This window comes from Chrysochloris asiatica, unplaced genomic scaffold (assembly GCF_000296735.1).
Source record: "Chrysochloris asiatica unplaced genomic scaffold, ChrAsi1.0 scaffold00044, whole genome shotgun sequence".
NCBI classification, from domain to species: Eukaryota; Metazoa; Chordata; class Mammalia; order Afrosoricida; family Chrysochloridae; genus Chrysochloris; species Chrysochloris asiatica.
In genome coordinates, this window is record NW_006408562.1 from 14,061,586 (window position 1) to 14,078,540 (window position 16,955).

Here is a 16,955-nt window from a genome sequence, read left to right on the forward strand (position 1 = left end):
CCATTTTTGTTACAAAACTTCTACCTTTACAATTGTGACAGTTGCAATTAGTCATGGTAACTATTACTCACTAATGAATCATAAGAATCTTATCCCCATCTATTTTTACCATGTCCATTTAGACAAGATGAAAACTATTCAGTGGAGATTCTATCTTCCCCCGCACACTCTTAAATTAACTTCCTCTTGAATCCTTGTAAGCCAGTCACTTTGTGCCTTTATCACCCCTTCATTTTAGGTAGCCAAGTTGCCTGTCCCTCTATACCCTGTGTACAAAAGGAATAGCATTGCTACTTGATGTGAAGACTCCTTCCCTCTCTGTCAGTATTTAGAGTTACTACCTCAGTGAGTGTAGGTCATGGTCATCAAATTGTAGCAATGTACCCTCGTTTCCTTTATCAAAAATTATTATTATTATTTTTTATCTTCCTCTAGTCGAGTTCTGATTATCAAGCCATCAAGGCTAGGTCAAATGGGTACTATCTGCAAGTTTGGGTGTTCTCATGCCTACGGCCATTTTTGTTTTGTTTTTTTTCCTGATGTTCTTTCTTTGAAGATGTGTCTTCTGTCACTCTAGCTGTTCCAGGCTGGCCTGCTTTCTAATGGGAATGTCCCACCTCAGAAGGTTCTGTATGGGGCTTAGGATTCCACCTAAGGCCCTATACACTGCAAAGGCTCCGTAGGAGGCCTTTTTCACTGGGCAAGTTCTAGAAACCCTTTTAGGTATTCCAATCAGTTATAGGCTGAAGACGGGCTTACAAGCTTTCTGTAATCATGTTTCCCGTCATTCCTTTCTATCCCACTTAAGTGTCTATTTTACAATAGTAGGCAATGTAAACCAAGATTCATAAGACAGTGAAGCATCTTAGTATTATTACTGCTCTTCAGGCTATGCCTTGATCCCTTTATCACTGAGCCTTTTGTTCCAAGGTGAGCATGCATCACTATACCTGCTGGTCTGTCTTTCAAGAAGTATCTTCTGTTCCTCTAGCTGCTCCATGCTATTATGTTTTAATTCCATTCTTTTCCACAAACTTTCTGAAGTCAAGGAGCTCTGGTAGCGTAGTGGTTACAAATTGGGCTGCGAACCTTAAGGTCAGCAGTTCAAAACTACCAGCCACTCCGCAGGAGAACGATGAGGATTTCTACTCCCATAAGGATTTACACCCTCGGAAACCCCGTACAGGGTCGCTATGGGTCGGAACCGACTCGAAGGCACTTAACAACAACAACAACAATGGGTAGTATAATTGGTTAATGAGCTCAGTTATTTAGCTCAGTTAATTAGCTCTACCTAACCAAAAGACTGGAGATTTGAGTCTGCTCACCTGTGAAAGTGAAGACAGGCCTAGAAATCTGACAAATCAGCCATTAAAAATCTTCTGACGCACACATGGAGTCACCATGTTGGGGTTCACTGCCCGACAACTGGGAGAACTGAGTAAGATGAGTAGATTGAGTCAAAGTCAACATCCCAGTTGTGCTATCACCCTCTGATCCTGCATAATGTTACCACTGAGGAAACTGAGAAGGGAGTATAAGGAATTGTGTACTATCATTTCTAACAACTGCTTGTACAACTATCTTAATACAAATTTAAATTGAAAGAAGTAAGAAAAAAAAAATATATATATATATATATTCCCCATGGTAACTTTTATTCCACAGTAGTTAACAATAAGCAGAAATGGCTAAATCCAAACGAGCATATTCCTAAATAATTTCCCCCCCATTAACCCTTGACCACTTAGGTATCTTCCTATAGAAGGAGGTGTGATGCAGGGGACATCTTTGTGGAAACAGACAATGATTCTAACAAATTACTGTTATGCTAGCTTACCTCTGCAGGTTTTACAAAAATCTACTACTAATCTGTAGACTGTGCTGCTAGAGGATAAGAACCAGTTGGTGGTTCAAACCTACCAGCTACTACTTGGAAATCCTATACAGGGTCATTCTGAGTCAGAATCAACTTAACGACTCTTCATAACAACAAATACTGAACTGCTAATCACTCAGGACAACTGGTAAAATTAGTCAGTTCTCAGAAACCTGTGCAGGGTCTCTATGAGTTGGAACCATTCCCACCACAGGAATGTGAATGCATTGCTAGAATCCTTCCTGATGTCTGTGTGAACAAGGTGCCTGGAGACTCAGTTACACAGTCAGAAAGCTGACTTTGTACTTGGCCCACGAGGGGGTCTCCAAGAATGAGGCTTTCTGCTTTGCCTGCGATTATTGGTGCCTGGGGTTGAAATTATTGCTATATGTTTTGAAACAGGGCTGTTACCTTTAATTTTTCTTTTAAATTGTGCTTTTGTTTATTTTAAAGTCATAAAAATTAAAAAATGTGGTAAAAACCTAACAGAGAACTAAGGTGGTGAGGGAGGTTTGCTGTCAGACCGATTACTTTCATTTGGACTTTGGAATAAGGTGGATTTGTTTGTGAGCTCTTTTTATGAAGTTTATTCCCAGAAGAACCTAGAATACTAATAAGAAGGGACTTCAGCTTGCCCTGTACTCCAAGGACAAGATCACAGAACCTTGCACATAGCAAGGTAAAAACATCAGCACTTCCCTCGTTGACACTCTTCTTCCTCCCTATGGAATAATGAGTGATTTATTCACTGGATCCACCACCAGCTGTCCGTTTGTTATACTGTGATGGCTTGTGTGTTTCTGTGATGCAGAACTATGCCTTCAATATTTCAAATACCAGCAGGGTCACCCATGGTGGACAGATTTCAGTAGAGCTTCCAGACTAAGACAGGCTCTGAAAAAAGGCCTGGCGATCTCTACTTCTGTAAATTAGTCAGTGGAAACTCTTTGGGTCACAATAGAATATTATCATTAGAAGGATATAGTATTTGGTGAAGTGTTGGACCTACGAGGGTGAGGGAGACCCTCAATGAGATGGATATTCCGAGTAACTGCAATGATAGACTCAGGTATGCTTGAGATAGTAGTACGATATGAAGGGACAACATTTTGACCTGTTGTGTATAAAGTCACCATGAGTTGAGTTGATGTTACAGCAGTTATCTTTCTGTCTATCTATCTATCTATCTATCTATCTATCTATCTATCTATCTATCTATCTATCTATCTATCCATCTATCTATCCATCTATCTATGTGTCTATGTATCTATGTATGTGTCTATCTATCTATCTATCTATCTATTATTGATCGATGGATTGACCTACCTACCTACCTACCTATTCATCTGTCCAACACACTGCACACCCACCCCATCTACCTATTCATCATTTTATCCAATGGCTGGGATGCACAAAGGAAACTACAAGGCAGATTTTGCTCAGGTTCTTTGGGAATATTTCAGTTTCCTGCTCTCAGGTTATACCATTTCCCTCTCCCTGCAGAAGGCACACTGAGGTAGGACCCAGTCTTACTGGTTGTGAGTGGGAGCAGGCACCTGTCTAGTTGCTCTGCCTCTCCCTGGATCAGAAGATCCTATTGGGCGAAGGACAAGACGAAGGGAGTTTTGCCTCTGCCTGAAGCCAAGTCTTCCAATCCAGCATTGTTGTTGTTAAGTGTTGTCACGTTGGTTCTGACTCATAGTAATCCTGTACAGGGTTTCCATGGCTATACATCTTTGTGGGAGCAGAAAACCTCATCTTTCTCCAACAGAGCAGTTGGTTGGCTTGGACTGCTGAACTTGTGGTTTGTAGTCCAGTGCTTATTATACAGACCTACTGTGCTTCCAGCATGACCAGTGACAAAGCTGATGTTTACATCGTGTTTTGAATTTTGCCTGCTTGTTAATTGGTTCCAATCTGTGGGGTTGAGAGATGTGACAAAAATGTACCCTTGTTGTTGTTGTTAGGTGCTATCGAGTTGACACTGACTCATAATGACACCAGATCATCCAACAGAACGAAACACTGCCTGGTCCTGGGGAAACTCAAACTCATTGCTATGTTTGAGTCCTGTGCTGTTGATATTGTGCCAATCCATCTCACTGGGGGTCTTCCCCTTTTTCTCCAACCCTCCCCTTTACCAAACATGATCTCTTTCTCCAATGACTGGTTCCTCCTGATAATATGTCTAAATCATGAGAAATGAAGTCTGGCCATCCTGGTTTCCAGGAAGCATTGCGGCTGTACTTGTTCCAACATGTATCTATTTGTTCTTTTGGAAGACAATGGTACTTTCAATATTCTCCTCCGATATTCATAACTCAAATGCATTATTTCTTCTATGGTCTTCCTTAGACAATGCAAATACGAAACTCACGTTTAATCACACTGATTATATACCACCCACGTACTGTGTGGAGTAGGCGGCAGAGTCATCGCCCTGCCCTCTACAGTCTTGCAGGCACATTTCTATGCATCACGAGTCTTCAGTCTCCACTGTCAATTCTGGACACACAGCAGTGACCCCGCTAGTCTATGGAGAGGAAAATTTCTTCCCTTCAATACTGTACATTCCTCCAAGATTTTTAAAGCAACTGGGTTGAAGCCCAGTAGTCCTTGGGGAATCACTTGGCTACGCTGTCTCTGTCTCCCTCCCAAGTATGTGGCAGTTAAGAAGAATATTCCTTTTATGATCTTAAGTCAGCTTAAAGTAAAACCATCTCAGGGGGTGTAACAGAGGAGGCTGCAGACATGGTGGTCAAATCCTTGGCCACACAGCCAGCCAGCCTCTACCTCCCCATGGCCTCCTTGGCCCCTGGGCTGGCCTCCCAACTGGTGGATAAACAGGCAGATTAGCTGAACACTGAAGCATCCCTTTCAGGTCTTTCTTTCTACCCCCAGCTCAAAGTTAGCAGGGTGCAGGGTTATTACAATCTCTTCTCTTCACTTTTTCCTAGTGTAATTTTGCTTTGAGAAAGGTCTTTATAAACACAGTAGGAGTTTCATTTTGAAAATGAACTTTTTTTTTTCTAACAAGACGACTAAATTGAAAGGTACTTTTGGAATCTTTCCATTATCAACTGGTAATCGACACATTTCATGACTAAGTCATGGTCAGAAGAGTGGGCCATTCAAGTGTGCATCCTGTGTGCCTTTCAGAGGAGAGACTTGTTCTTGGTTGGGGCAGATATCCCTGGAATGGGTGATTTGTAGTGGTTCATTAGGATGCTGTATTGAAAAATGTTGAGTGAGACTGACTGCCTCAGGTAAGTTCTTGCTCTGTGTATGCCCCTATCCCATAGTCATCATGTTTGGGTGGAATTACCTGAAGTCATGAGAGACTCATCTACCTCTTCACATCAACAGACTTGTTATCTTAGGAGAAAACAATATTCAGGTTCATGATGTGGTGACCTGGGTGGGTGGGAACTCAGGGAACCTAATCCTAGTTCTGACTTTATCCCTCACTGAAGGGCCTCAGCTAAGTCAGTTTTTGTCTATGCCTTAGTTTCATTCTTTGTATAATGCATAACATTATACAAGCACATCTCTATTTCCTTTTTAGCTCTCACTCTAAAGTTTATACTGAATGCTTTGGCTTATAAAGGACAAGAGAACAAAACTTATTGAGCAGTTGTGATATACCAAGCATTGGGCTAGGCACTCAATACTGTTGTCTTATTTAATCTGCATGATTTATCATTCCAGTTTTACAGATGAAATAACTGAGGCTCCAAAATGCTAAGAGACCTGCGCAGTAACACCTAACTGGTATATCAGTAAGAAGACTTTCTGTTACAGGTGGTAGAAAATTCAAGTTAAACTGGTTTAAGCCAAATAAAATGAAAGAAAGGAAGGAAGGAAGAAAGAAAGTATTGACTCCAAAAAAAAAAGGCTCCAAGGATTTTGGGATAATGAGAAAGGAAGAAAGAAGAATTGATGCATTCAAATTGTGGTTGTTGTTGTTGTTAGGTGCCATCAAGTCTGTACCAACTCATAGCAATGCTATGCACAAAGGAACGAAACACTGTCTGGTGCTGGGCTAACTTCACAATTGTTGCTATGCTTGAGCCCATTGATGCTGCCACTTTGCCAATCCATCTCGCTCTTACTGTGTTCTTACTCTTTTTTTTTTTTGACCATCCACCTTACCAAACATGATATCCATCTCCAGTGACTGGTCCGAAGTATGAGAGATGAAGTTTGGCTATCCTGGCCTCCAAGGAGCACTCTGTCTGCACTTCTTCCAACACAGATCCATTTGCTCTTTTGGCAGCCTATGGTTCAATATTATCCTCCAACACCATAATTCAAAAGCATCAATTCTTTTATGATCTTCTTTATTCACCGTCCAACTTTCGCATGCAGATGAGGTTATTGAAAATACCATGGCTTAGGTCAGGCACACCTTAGTCCTCAAGCTGACATCTTTGCTCTGCAACACTTTAAAAAGGTCTTGAGCAGCAGATTTGTATAATGCAATACATCATCTGATCTCTTGACTGCTGCTTCCATGAGTGTTGATAGTTAATCCAAGAAAAATGAAGTCTTTGACAAATTCAATCTTTTCTCCGTTCATAAGAAGGTTGTTTATTGGTCCAGTGGTGAGGATTTTTGTTTTCTTTTCATTGAGATTCAAAAATCCATAGTGAAGGCTGTGGTCTTTGATTTTCATCAGTAAATATTTTAAGTCTTCTTCACGTTCAGCAAGCAAGGTTGTATCATCTGCATATAACAGGTTAATAAGTCTTCCTTCAATCCTGATGCCATGATTTTCTTCATATAACCCAGATTCTCAGATTATTTGCTCAGCATACAGGTTGAATAAGTATGGTGAAAGATTACAACTCTGTCGCATTCCTTTCCTGATTTTAAACCAGTCAGTGTCCCCATGTTCTGTTCGAACAACTGCTTCTTAGTCTATGTACAGGTTCCTCATGAGCACAATTAAGTGTTCCAGAATACTCATACTTTGCAATGTTTTTCATAGTTTGTCACGATCCACACAATCGAAGGCCATTGCATTGTCAGTAAAGCACAGGTAAACTTTTTGTCTGGTATTCGATCTTTCAGTCAAGACCCATCTGATGTCAGCAATGATATCCTTTGTCCCACATCCTCTTCCGAATCCGGCTTGAACATCTGGAAGTTCTTTGTCAATGTACGGTTGCAGCCATTTCTGTATTATCTTTAATAAAACTTACTTGCTTGGGTAAGTTTTATTAAATCAATATCAAAGATATTGTCTGATGATCTCTGCATTCCATTGGGTCATGTTTCTTTGGAACGGGCACAAATATGGATTTCTTCCAATCAGTTGGCCAGATAGTTGTCTTCCAAATTTCTTGGCAGAGATGAGTGAATGCCTCCAGTGCCACCTCACTTTTTTGAAAGATTTCCATTGTTTTCTATTAATTCCTGGTGTCTTGTTCTTTGCCAATTCCTTCAATGCACCTTGGACTTTTTCCTTCAGTATCATTGGCTCTTGAGCATATGCTACCTCTTGAAATGGTTGTATATTGACCATTTTCCTTTGGTACAGTGACTCTGTGTATTCCTTCCATCTTCTTTTGATGCTTTCTGCATCATTCAGCATTTGCCCAGAGAATCCTTCAATAATGAAAGTCAAGGCTTGAATTCTTTATTCAGTTTTGTCAGCTTGAGAAATGCTGAGCATGTTCTTCCCTTTTGGTTTTCTGATTCTATATCTTTGCACATTTCATTGTAATATTTTACTTTGTATTATTGAGCTGATCTTTTGCAATTTTCTGTTCAACTCTTGTACTGCTTCATTTCTTCCATTTGCTTTAGCATCTCTACATTGGAGAGCAAGTTTCAGAGTCACTTCTTATATTCATTTTGATCTTTTCTTTCTTTCTTGTCTTCTTAATGACTTTTTGCTTTCTTCCTGTATGGTGTTCTTGATGTCATGCCACAACTCTTCTGGGCTTAGGTCTTCAGATGATCTCTAAATTCAAGTGAGATATATTCAAGGTAATATTTTGGTTCTTGTGTACTTGTTTTCATTTTCTTCAGCTTCAGTCTGAATTTGCATATGAGCAATTTATGGCCTGTTCCACAATCAGCCCCTGGCCTTGTTTTGGCTGATGATATGGAGCTTTTCCACTGTCTCTTTCCATAGATTTAGTCAGTTTTATTTCTGTGTATTCCATTCCGTCTCTTATGCTGTCTAAAGAAGGTATTTGAAATGAACAAATAATTGATTTTGCAGAATTCTATCATGTGTTCTCCAGCATCATTTCTATCACCAAGGCCATATTTTCCAACTATTGCTTTTTCCTCTTTGTTTCCGACCTTTGTATTCCGATTGCCAATGATTATCAATATATCTTGATTGCATGTTTGATCAATTACAGACTGAAGAAGTTGGTAGAGTTCTTCAGTTTCATCCTCACTGGCTTTAGTGGTTCATGCATAACTTTGAATATTAGTGGTATTAACTGGTCTTCCCTGTAGGTGCATGGATATTATCCTATCACAGACAACATTATATCTTATGACAGATTTGGTATATTCTTTTTGATGATGAATGCAACACCATTCCTCTTCAATTTGTCATCCCCAGCATAGTAAACCCTGTGTTTGTCAGATTCAATATGGTCAATACCAGTCCATTTCAGCTCACTAATGCCTAAGATATCGATGTTTGTGCGTTCCATTTAATTTTTGACAATTTCCAATTTTCCTAGATTCATACTTCATACATTCCATGTTCCAATTATTAATGGATATTTACAACTGCCTCTCTTCAACTTGAGTTGTGCCCCATCAGTAAATGAAGGTTCCGAGGGCTTTACTCCCTTCGCATCATTGGTCAACTCTACTCTGAAGAGGTAGCTCTTCCCCAGTCTCTTTTTGAGTTCCTTCAAACCTGAGGGGCTCATTTTCAGGCACTATATCAGACAGTGTTTCTCTGATATTCCTAAGGCTTTTAGTGACTGAATATTAAAAAGTAGTTTGTCTCTCCTTCTTCCTAATCTCTGTTTGTCAGGAAGCTCATCTGAAACTTGTCCACCATGGGTGACCCTGTTGGTATTTAAAATACCTGTGTCATAGCTTCCAGAATCACAGCAACTCATAAACCATCATAATATGACAAGGTGACAGACGCATGGTGGCAAATTATGTTACTGACGAGGAAAATTGACTATACCCTGGATTGCTGAAAAAATTAACAAATCATTCTTAGAAGAAATACAAAAATATGCTCCTTAAAAGTGAGTATGGTGAGACTTCAGCTCACTTTGGACACATTGCCAGGGAAGACCAATCATTAGAAAAGGACATTGTGGTTAGTAAAGTAGAGGGTCAATAAAATGGAAATCCTCAGTGAGACAGATTGATCGATACCCACCACAATGGACTCAAACATAGCAACAATAATGGGGATGACTAGGACCAGGTGATGGTTTGTTTTTGTTATGTTTTACAAAAGGGCACAAGTCAGAGCCAACTCAATGGCAACCAGCAATAATCACCACCAGCAAGGCTTCTGGCTTACAGGTAGGCTTACAGGCAGGAGTTTGAAGATGTGACCAACCAGAAGGTGTCTTCTTCTCCCCATCTCAGCTCCTTTTTCTGGACTAGTTTGGGTTGGTTTCACTGGCAAGTTTCATGTGGTAACATTTCATGGCTATAATAGCAGCTCCCATCCACAACAGTGACCAATTACTCTGTTTTGTCTGGAATTGAGGGAGCTCTTTCATTTTTAAAGCTGGGAAATCCTAGTCAAATGGAGGCAAGATGGTCCCCTACACACACTCCAGCAGATACTACACACCAGTCCAGCAGATACTTCTTTGAGTGTCTCTTGGAAAGTGTTCTGACTTACTCAGACTGGACACTCTTAGCCCAGTGCCCATTTGCAAGCAGGCCCTGTGGTCAAGGAGATGCAGATGTGCTGATTGCATTAGGCCCAGGTGGAGCCTTGCCTAGAACACGTAAACACATGATGGGAGCTGTGGACAGGAAGGGTGGAAAGATAGTGTGGAGGTGGATAAGAACAACACCCTCTGCTGCTACATGGCAGGATCAAGTTTCAGACTCTAGTCTCCTTACTGTAAATGCAGTGTTATTCCCCAAGAACCACAAGGAGTTAGGAAATGCCAAGAGATGCTGTGGCCCCTTGCCAGATAGCATCAAGGCAGGACACCCACAGAGCTAGAGTGGTGTTCTGACGCAAGAACTTTGGCTGTGGCCTTTGAATAAGGAACAGATCGATTTCCTGGCTCCTTTCCACAGCAGGATTTATGGATGTGGGTGGGCAAAGGTAGGGGGTACCTGGTGGATTCTTACCATATGAGCAGTTTGACAGCAGAAATAAGAGAAGGGTGCAATTAAAGCACCATTTTAGTACTTAGGAACTCCCCATTCAATGCCAAGGGCAGAGCAAGCCTAAGGAAATATATCTTTATAGGAGGAATAAGGCCATCCATCCGGGAGATGATACCCAAAGGAGTTTAGAAACTGCCTCTGGGTAGAATCTATTCACAGTGCCCTGGCTTCGAATGCTTTGCTTTTATTGGAGCTTCCAGCAACACTCACCGTAGAGCTACTAAGTTGAAAGGAAAGATTATTTTTGTCTCTCCTACTTCCTGTTTTAAGAGAAAATGGTATTCCAAAAAAACTTACAAAGACTGAGAAACTGCTCACATCATGACACTGAAGACAGGAGAGAAACTTTACACTGAAATTTCTACTTCAAGTGTGAGAATTATTATTAAGGTGATGATGGAGACATGCTGCCACCAGGAAACAGAAATATGTTCCGTTTAACAAAGTTAATGTTCAAGGTATACTGCAGGGGTGCAGGGTCAAGTTTATCTTTCTTGTATACAGAAAGTTCTTAGGGGTGTTACTAATAGGAATGACTCTACAGTGCAATGATTCTTTTAAAAATACCTCTTATTTAAACTTCTGGGAACCCAGTTGAAGTTGTCGGTAATGAAGTCCAGTGGGAATCTGCATTATTTGCCTGTCCAGCATCTGTTGTCCTTCTTTTGTGAACAGCATTGTTATGGGCAAAGTTGTGTTTCTTAAAATATACATTGAAATTCTAATCCCCCTACCTATATATGGCATCCCTAGGTGGTCCAAACTGTTAATGTGTTCAGGTTGCTAATTAAAAGTTAAGAGGTTCAAGTCTACCCGGAGGTGATTTGGAAGAAAGACCTAGCGATCTACTTTTGAAAAAAGTGCTATTGAAAGTCTTGGGGAGCGCATGTCTATTCTGACACATATAGGGTTGCCATGAGTTGACATCGACTTGACAGCAATTGGTCACTGGTACCTGTAAATGGATCAGTACCTGTTTGGAAATACAGATTTCTCTTTGTTATGCTAATGACTTGATAACAGTGTAGGGATGGATGTAAACCTAATCTCTTCAGAGTTATAAAACAAACAGAATAGATATGGAGATACACACTGGGAGAAGATGCCATATTAAGCCAGTTACACATAGCAGATTGTCTACAAATCCAAGAACTCCAAGGATTACCAACTACTAGAAGCTGAAGTAGACAAAGAAGGCCCTTTCCTAGAACCATACCCTGAATGTGAGATTCCAGCTTCCTAAACTGTGAGATAATAAATTTATTTTCTTTAAAGCCACCCAATTGTGGTATATTTTATTAGGACAGAAATATGTAACAAAGACAAACATCTTGATTTTCTCTAAAGGATTAACCTTACTGTTCTCTAGTCTCAATACATATAGCTTTAGAGAGATTGCCCTTTTTCCTGAACTAAGAGGTTGAGCACATAATCAAAGCTTGGTCAATCAGAGTCACTGGGAGTGGTTCAGGGATGGTCATATGACTCAACTCTGGTGAATGGGCATCAGCATAGGGACTTCTGCTCATTTATTGGGGTAAAAACACCTAATTTCTCTGGGAGTTGTTAAGCTGCTAGCCATCTTTGCCTAAGATTAAAAGCAATGTGACAGAAAGTAGACCTAAAGATGCAGAGAGATGATACTTGTTCAATGTGGTTTGAACACTTGAACGTGGATATGCCTTATGTGAATGGATTTCTCCACTATATGAGCCAATGCATTCCCTATTTGGCTTCATTTGATTTAGTCTTAGGTCATTTGCAAATGGAAGTGTCCCAATGAATAAATCGTGAGAATATAATTATCTGTATCTTTTATTCTGCACGCATGATCCAATAAGAAGCTCTGGTAGCATAGTGGTTATGAATCAGGCTGCGAGCCTTCAGGTCAGCAGTTCAAAACTACCAGCCACTCCATGGGAGAAAGATGAGGCTTTCTGCTCCCGTAAAGATTTACAGCCTCAGAAACCCCGTACAGGGTTGGAACCAACTCCACAGCACTTAACAACAACAACATGGTCCAATAGCTTCAAGTATATGGATCAAAATGTCCCCATGGACTGAGAAAAAGAAAACTGAGTACCCGAAAAGAGTGTCACATACTATATGCTAAAGTTTCTGGAATTAGCTTAAAAGTAAGTCTTTTATTTAAGATTATGAGTAGAGTAGTTTAGAGATTTGGTTTTCAATTCTACAGAAGAGAAGGAGTAAAGTATAAGGCAGCGAGGAGACATAGCAGACAGGAACGAAAAACTGCACAGTGGAAGGGACAGTGTGAGAAGAAAGGACACAGAAAAGTCATAGAAAACAGGTAGAAGGATTTCAATCCACAGCAGCCTGGGCCATTGAGTGAGGTCTAAAAGGCCCAGAACATGTGCTATGATTGTGTTCTCCCAAAATATGTGTCCAAGTGGAAGTAATCCCATTTAGGAATAAGATTTTCTTTTCTTATGTTAATGAGGCCATGCCAGTGTAGGGATGTCTTAAATCTACTCACATTTGAAATATTAAAAGAGCAATTAGGCATAAAGAAACAATTATATGGCATGTGAAGATCTCTGAGGAGTGGAAGAAATGCTGGGTCTATAGAAACTGAAGCGGTCTCCCCAACGAAAACAGAGAGAGGTTTCCCATAGAGCCAGTGTCTCAAATTTGATCTTCTGATACTAAATTAAGAAAATGCATTTCTGTTCTTTAAAACTATCCACTTGTGCTGTTTCCATTATAGCAGCATTAAGAAACAGATGGTCGCATCCTAGTGTTCTTGATAATATTCAAGCATTGGCAAAATACTGTGGACTGCTCCGCATTTTTTTTTTTTTAAATTGTCGTTTAAAAATAGGAAAATAGTTAATAAATTTTAGAAAGAATTCTAAATGTTTTCATCTTAATTTTTTTTTTTTTTTGCTTGCAAGTGGGGTGGATTTCACTAACAGGAAAAGCTCTCCTCCAAGATTCATTTCCTGAGCGTAATGGATAGCCTAGAAATGCATTTATATTGATCTAGAAGTAATGGTGTCTGAAGCCTCTGACAGTTTACCACTGAGGGAGTCAGCCCATGCTTCCTGATTTTTCCCTGCTTCGGTTTAGCCACAGATGGTTTTTGCTGCTGATGGTAAGAGAGAGAGGGACATGAGTACATATGACCAGCTCATGGTAGTGAAAGCTGAGAAAGCCAATTAAACTGCATTTCCAAAGCAACATATGTACCTGCTCAATCATGCATTTCAAGTGAGATATTTTCTGTGATAAGTAGTTGTTTTGGAATGCCTTTCAACATAAAGGCTCTATAACTGCATGCTGGTTCATGCAGTTATTTATTTTTAATAGCCCTTAATATGAAGTAGTCTCCCACTGAATAAATCGATTTCTTCAGGTTTCATTTTTTTAGAATGCCTGTATTACAATGGAATTCTTTCAAGAGAGTCACTTTAGCTGTAGATAATGGTTTATCCTTCCAGGAATCCTCGGGCTACCCTGGGGTACCTAGGAGCACCGTTGACCACATTTCCTACTTGTCATTTCTTGGTGTGTATATTTTTCTGGGAAACATCAGTCTAGACAGGGACCATATTTACTAGTTCTTCCCAGAAGCACCATAGAACAAAGGCCTAGTGTTCTCCTTCCCTAAAGATTACAGCCAAGAAAACCGCAGAGTTCGGTTCTACTCTACAGCATACGGGGTCTCTAAGAGCTGGATTCATTCAGTGGCAATGGGTTTGGGTTTTCTTCTACTGAGAAGTGACCATTTGGTTTGGTCTCAACAATGGAATGATCAGAAATGATGTGTGTTGCTTTTGACTGAGGATTTTTAAAAATGAGACGTGCATCTTCTCCATGATCTCTAGCTGGATGTATGGACTCTGGTGGTGGTGTGGTTATTGTAGTTTAGAGTCTCACAAGATGGAGCCTGTAATCTACAGTATTGGAGATGTCACCTAGAAATGACCACCCACCAAATAGTAATGTTTTCATCAGACTGTTAGGTATTTGGTTAAGGAGCTATTGTAAGATAGTTTGCAGAAATATTGTAAACCAAACTTGATAGGAGGAGTGTTGATGGTATTGTAGGGTAAGCATTGGACTGCTAAACACAAGGTCTGCAGTTCAAACTCACCAGCTGGTCTGAGGGAGAAAGGTGTTTCCATAAAGATTTATGACCTCGGAAACCCCATATAGGGTTGCTATGAGTTGGAACCGACTCAACAACATCTAACAACAAACTTGATGAATTCATTCTCTGTTCCTTTTTAATTCCTTGATGATGTCACGCCAACTGCTGCAGTAGATTAAAAACCTCTCTAATATTGCTAACCTTTTTTTTTTTTTTCAAGGAAATGACAAAAACAAAAAGATAGTAGGTCTCAGGCTTAGAATTTTCTGGAAGCAAAACCTTCCCTAGAATTTAAACATATTGATTAGTTTTCATTTTACTTCTTTACTTATTGTTGATTAATTTTCATTTTACTTATTGTAACAATTGCCTTTTATTTATGGGAAGTGAAGTCAGTTTTTAAATTATAAATAAGGAAATCATTTTTCTTTCAAGACTATTTTTATATGCATTTAGAAAAAATTAATTTATTTAAAGGAAAAATATTGAGTAATAATCAAGGTAGTTATTAAAATGAATGATGTTTGATAAGTCCATTGCTGTAGAACACTGACCTTTTTAAATTTTACATCAATATCTAGATAACATTAATATCACATGCAATTGAGATAATTAAAAAACAGCTGCAAGGTTCAGGCTAGATTCAGACAGGGATGTAGATTGAGGGATATCATTGATGATGTCAGATGGATCTTGACAAAAAGTAGAAAATACTGAAAAGATGTTTACCTGTGCTTTATTGACTACACAAAGGCATTTGATTGTGTGGATCATGACAGGCTATGGACAACATTAAGGAGAATAAGTATTCTGGAACACTTAATTGTGCTGTATATAGATCAAGAGACAATAGTTCGACCAGAACAAGGGGGCACTGAATGGTTTAAAATTAGGAAAGGTGTCCACCATACTTATTCAGTCTGTATGCTGAACAAATTATTCGAGAAGCTGGATTGTATGAAGAAAGTGGCATCAGGATTGGAGGAAGACACATTAGCAGCCTGCATTACACAGATAATACAACATTGCTTGCTGAAAGCAAAAAAGAACTTAAATACTTACTGCTGAAGATAAAAGACCACAGCCTTTGGTAGGTTGCACCTCAATGTAAAGAAAATGAAAATCCTCAGAACTGGACCAATAAATAATATCATGAGAAATGGGGAAAATATTGAAGTTGTCAAAGACTTCATTTCCTTGGATCCCTTATCAACATTTATGGAAGCAGAAGTTAAGAAATACATTATGTATTTCATTAGGCAAATCTGCTTGCTGCACAAGACCTCTTTAAAGTGTTGAAGAGCAAAGATACCAGTTTGAGGACTAAGGTGTGACTGATCCAAGCCATGATATTTTCAATAAACTCACATGCATGTGAAAAGCGGACAGTAAATGCAGACCATAGAAGAATTGATGTATCTGAGTTATGGTGCTGGAGAAGAATAATAACAGAACTATGGACTGTGTTGTAAGAAAATATTGCAAGTACACTGGGCTGCCAAAAGAACAAACAGATTTGTGTTGGAAGTGGTACAGCCAGAATGCTCCTTGGAGGCCAAATGGGCCAGACTTCATCTCTCGTACTTTGGACATATTATCAGGAGGGTTAGTCCCTGGAAAAGACCATCATTATTGGTATAGTGGAAGATCAGTGTAAAAGAGAAAGACCTCGAGCAAGATGGATTGGCACAGCAATGGCCTCAAGAATAACAAAAATTGTGAGAGTGCCACAGGCCTGGGCAGTGCTTTGTTCTGTTGTGTATATGATTGCTATGAGTTCATACTGACTTGATGGCACCTAACAACAGTATGACAGTATTGAGATAGAAGGTGTATGTGCTCCAAACTTTCTTCCAAATTTCATTAAAAAGATAGCCTCATTCATTCATTGTTTTGACAATTCATTAAGGTGATGAGCCAAGTCTTGATTGGTTCACTTGGCTTGGGATCAGGATGATTTTCCACAGCTTGAGGGAACCAAAGAATCAAATGTCAATTGAAGGCACACTAAGGAATAGGTGTTTTTCACTGGCTAATTGAACTCTTATTTAATAGGATCCAGGTACTCAAGGTGTGGGGCTGAGCCTGACTATTCTTTTTACAAGAGAACATGACTTTGGAAAACACATCAACAAATTCAAAACCTTTCAAACTCACAAGTTCGTTGTTGTTTGGTGCCAACTCATAGCAACCCTATGTGCAACAGAATGAAACACTGCCTGATGCTGAGCTAACCTCACAATTGTTGCCACACTTGAGTCAATTGATGCTGCAACTTTGCCAATCCATCTCATTGGGGGTCTTCCTCTTTTTCTCTGACCCTCCACCTTACCAAATATGATATCCCTTTTCAGTGACTGGTCACTCCTGACTATATGTCCAAAGTATAAGACGTGAAGTCTGGGCCATCTGGCCTCCAAGGAGCACTCTGACTCTACCTTTTCCAACATAGATCTATTTGTTCTTTTGGCAGCCCATTGTACTTTCAGTATTCTCTTACAACACCATAACTCAAAAGCATCAATTCTTCTATGATCTTTCTTATTCACTGTCCAGCTTTCACATGCATATGAGGTTATTGAAAATACCATGGTTTGGGTCAGGTGC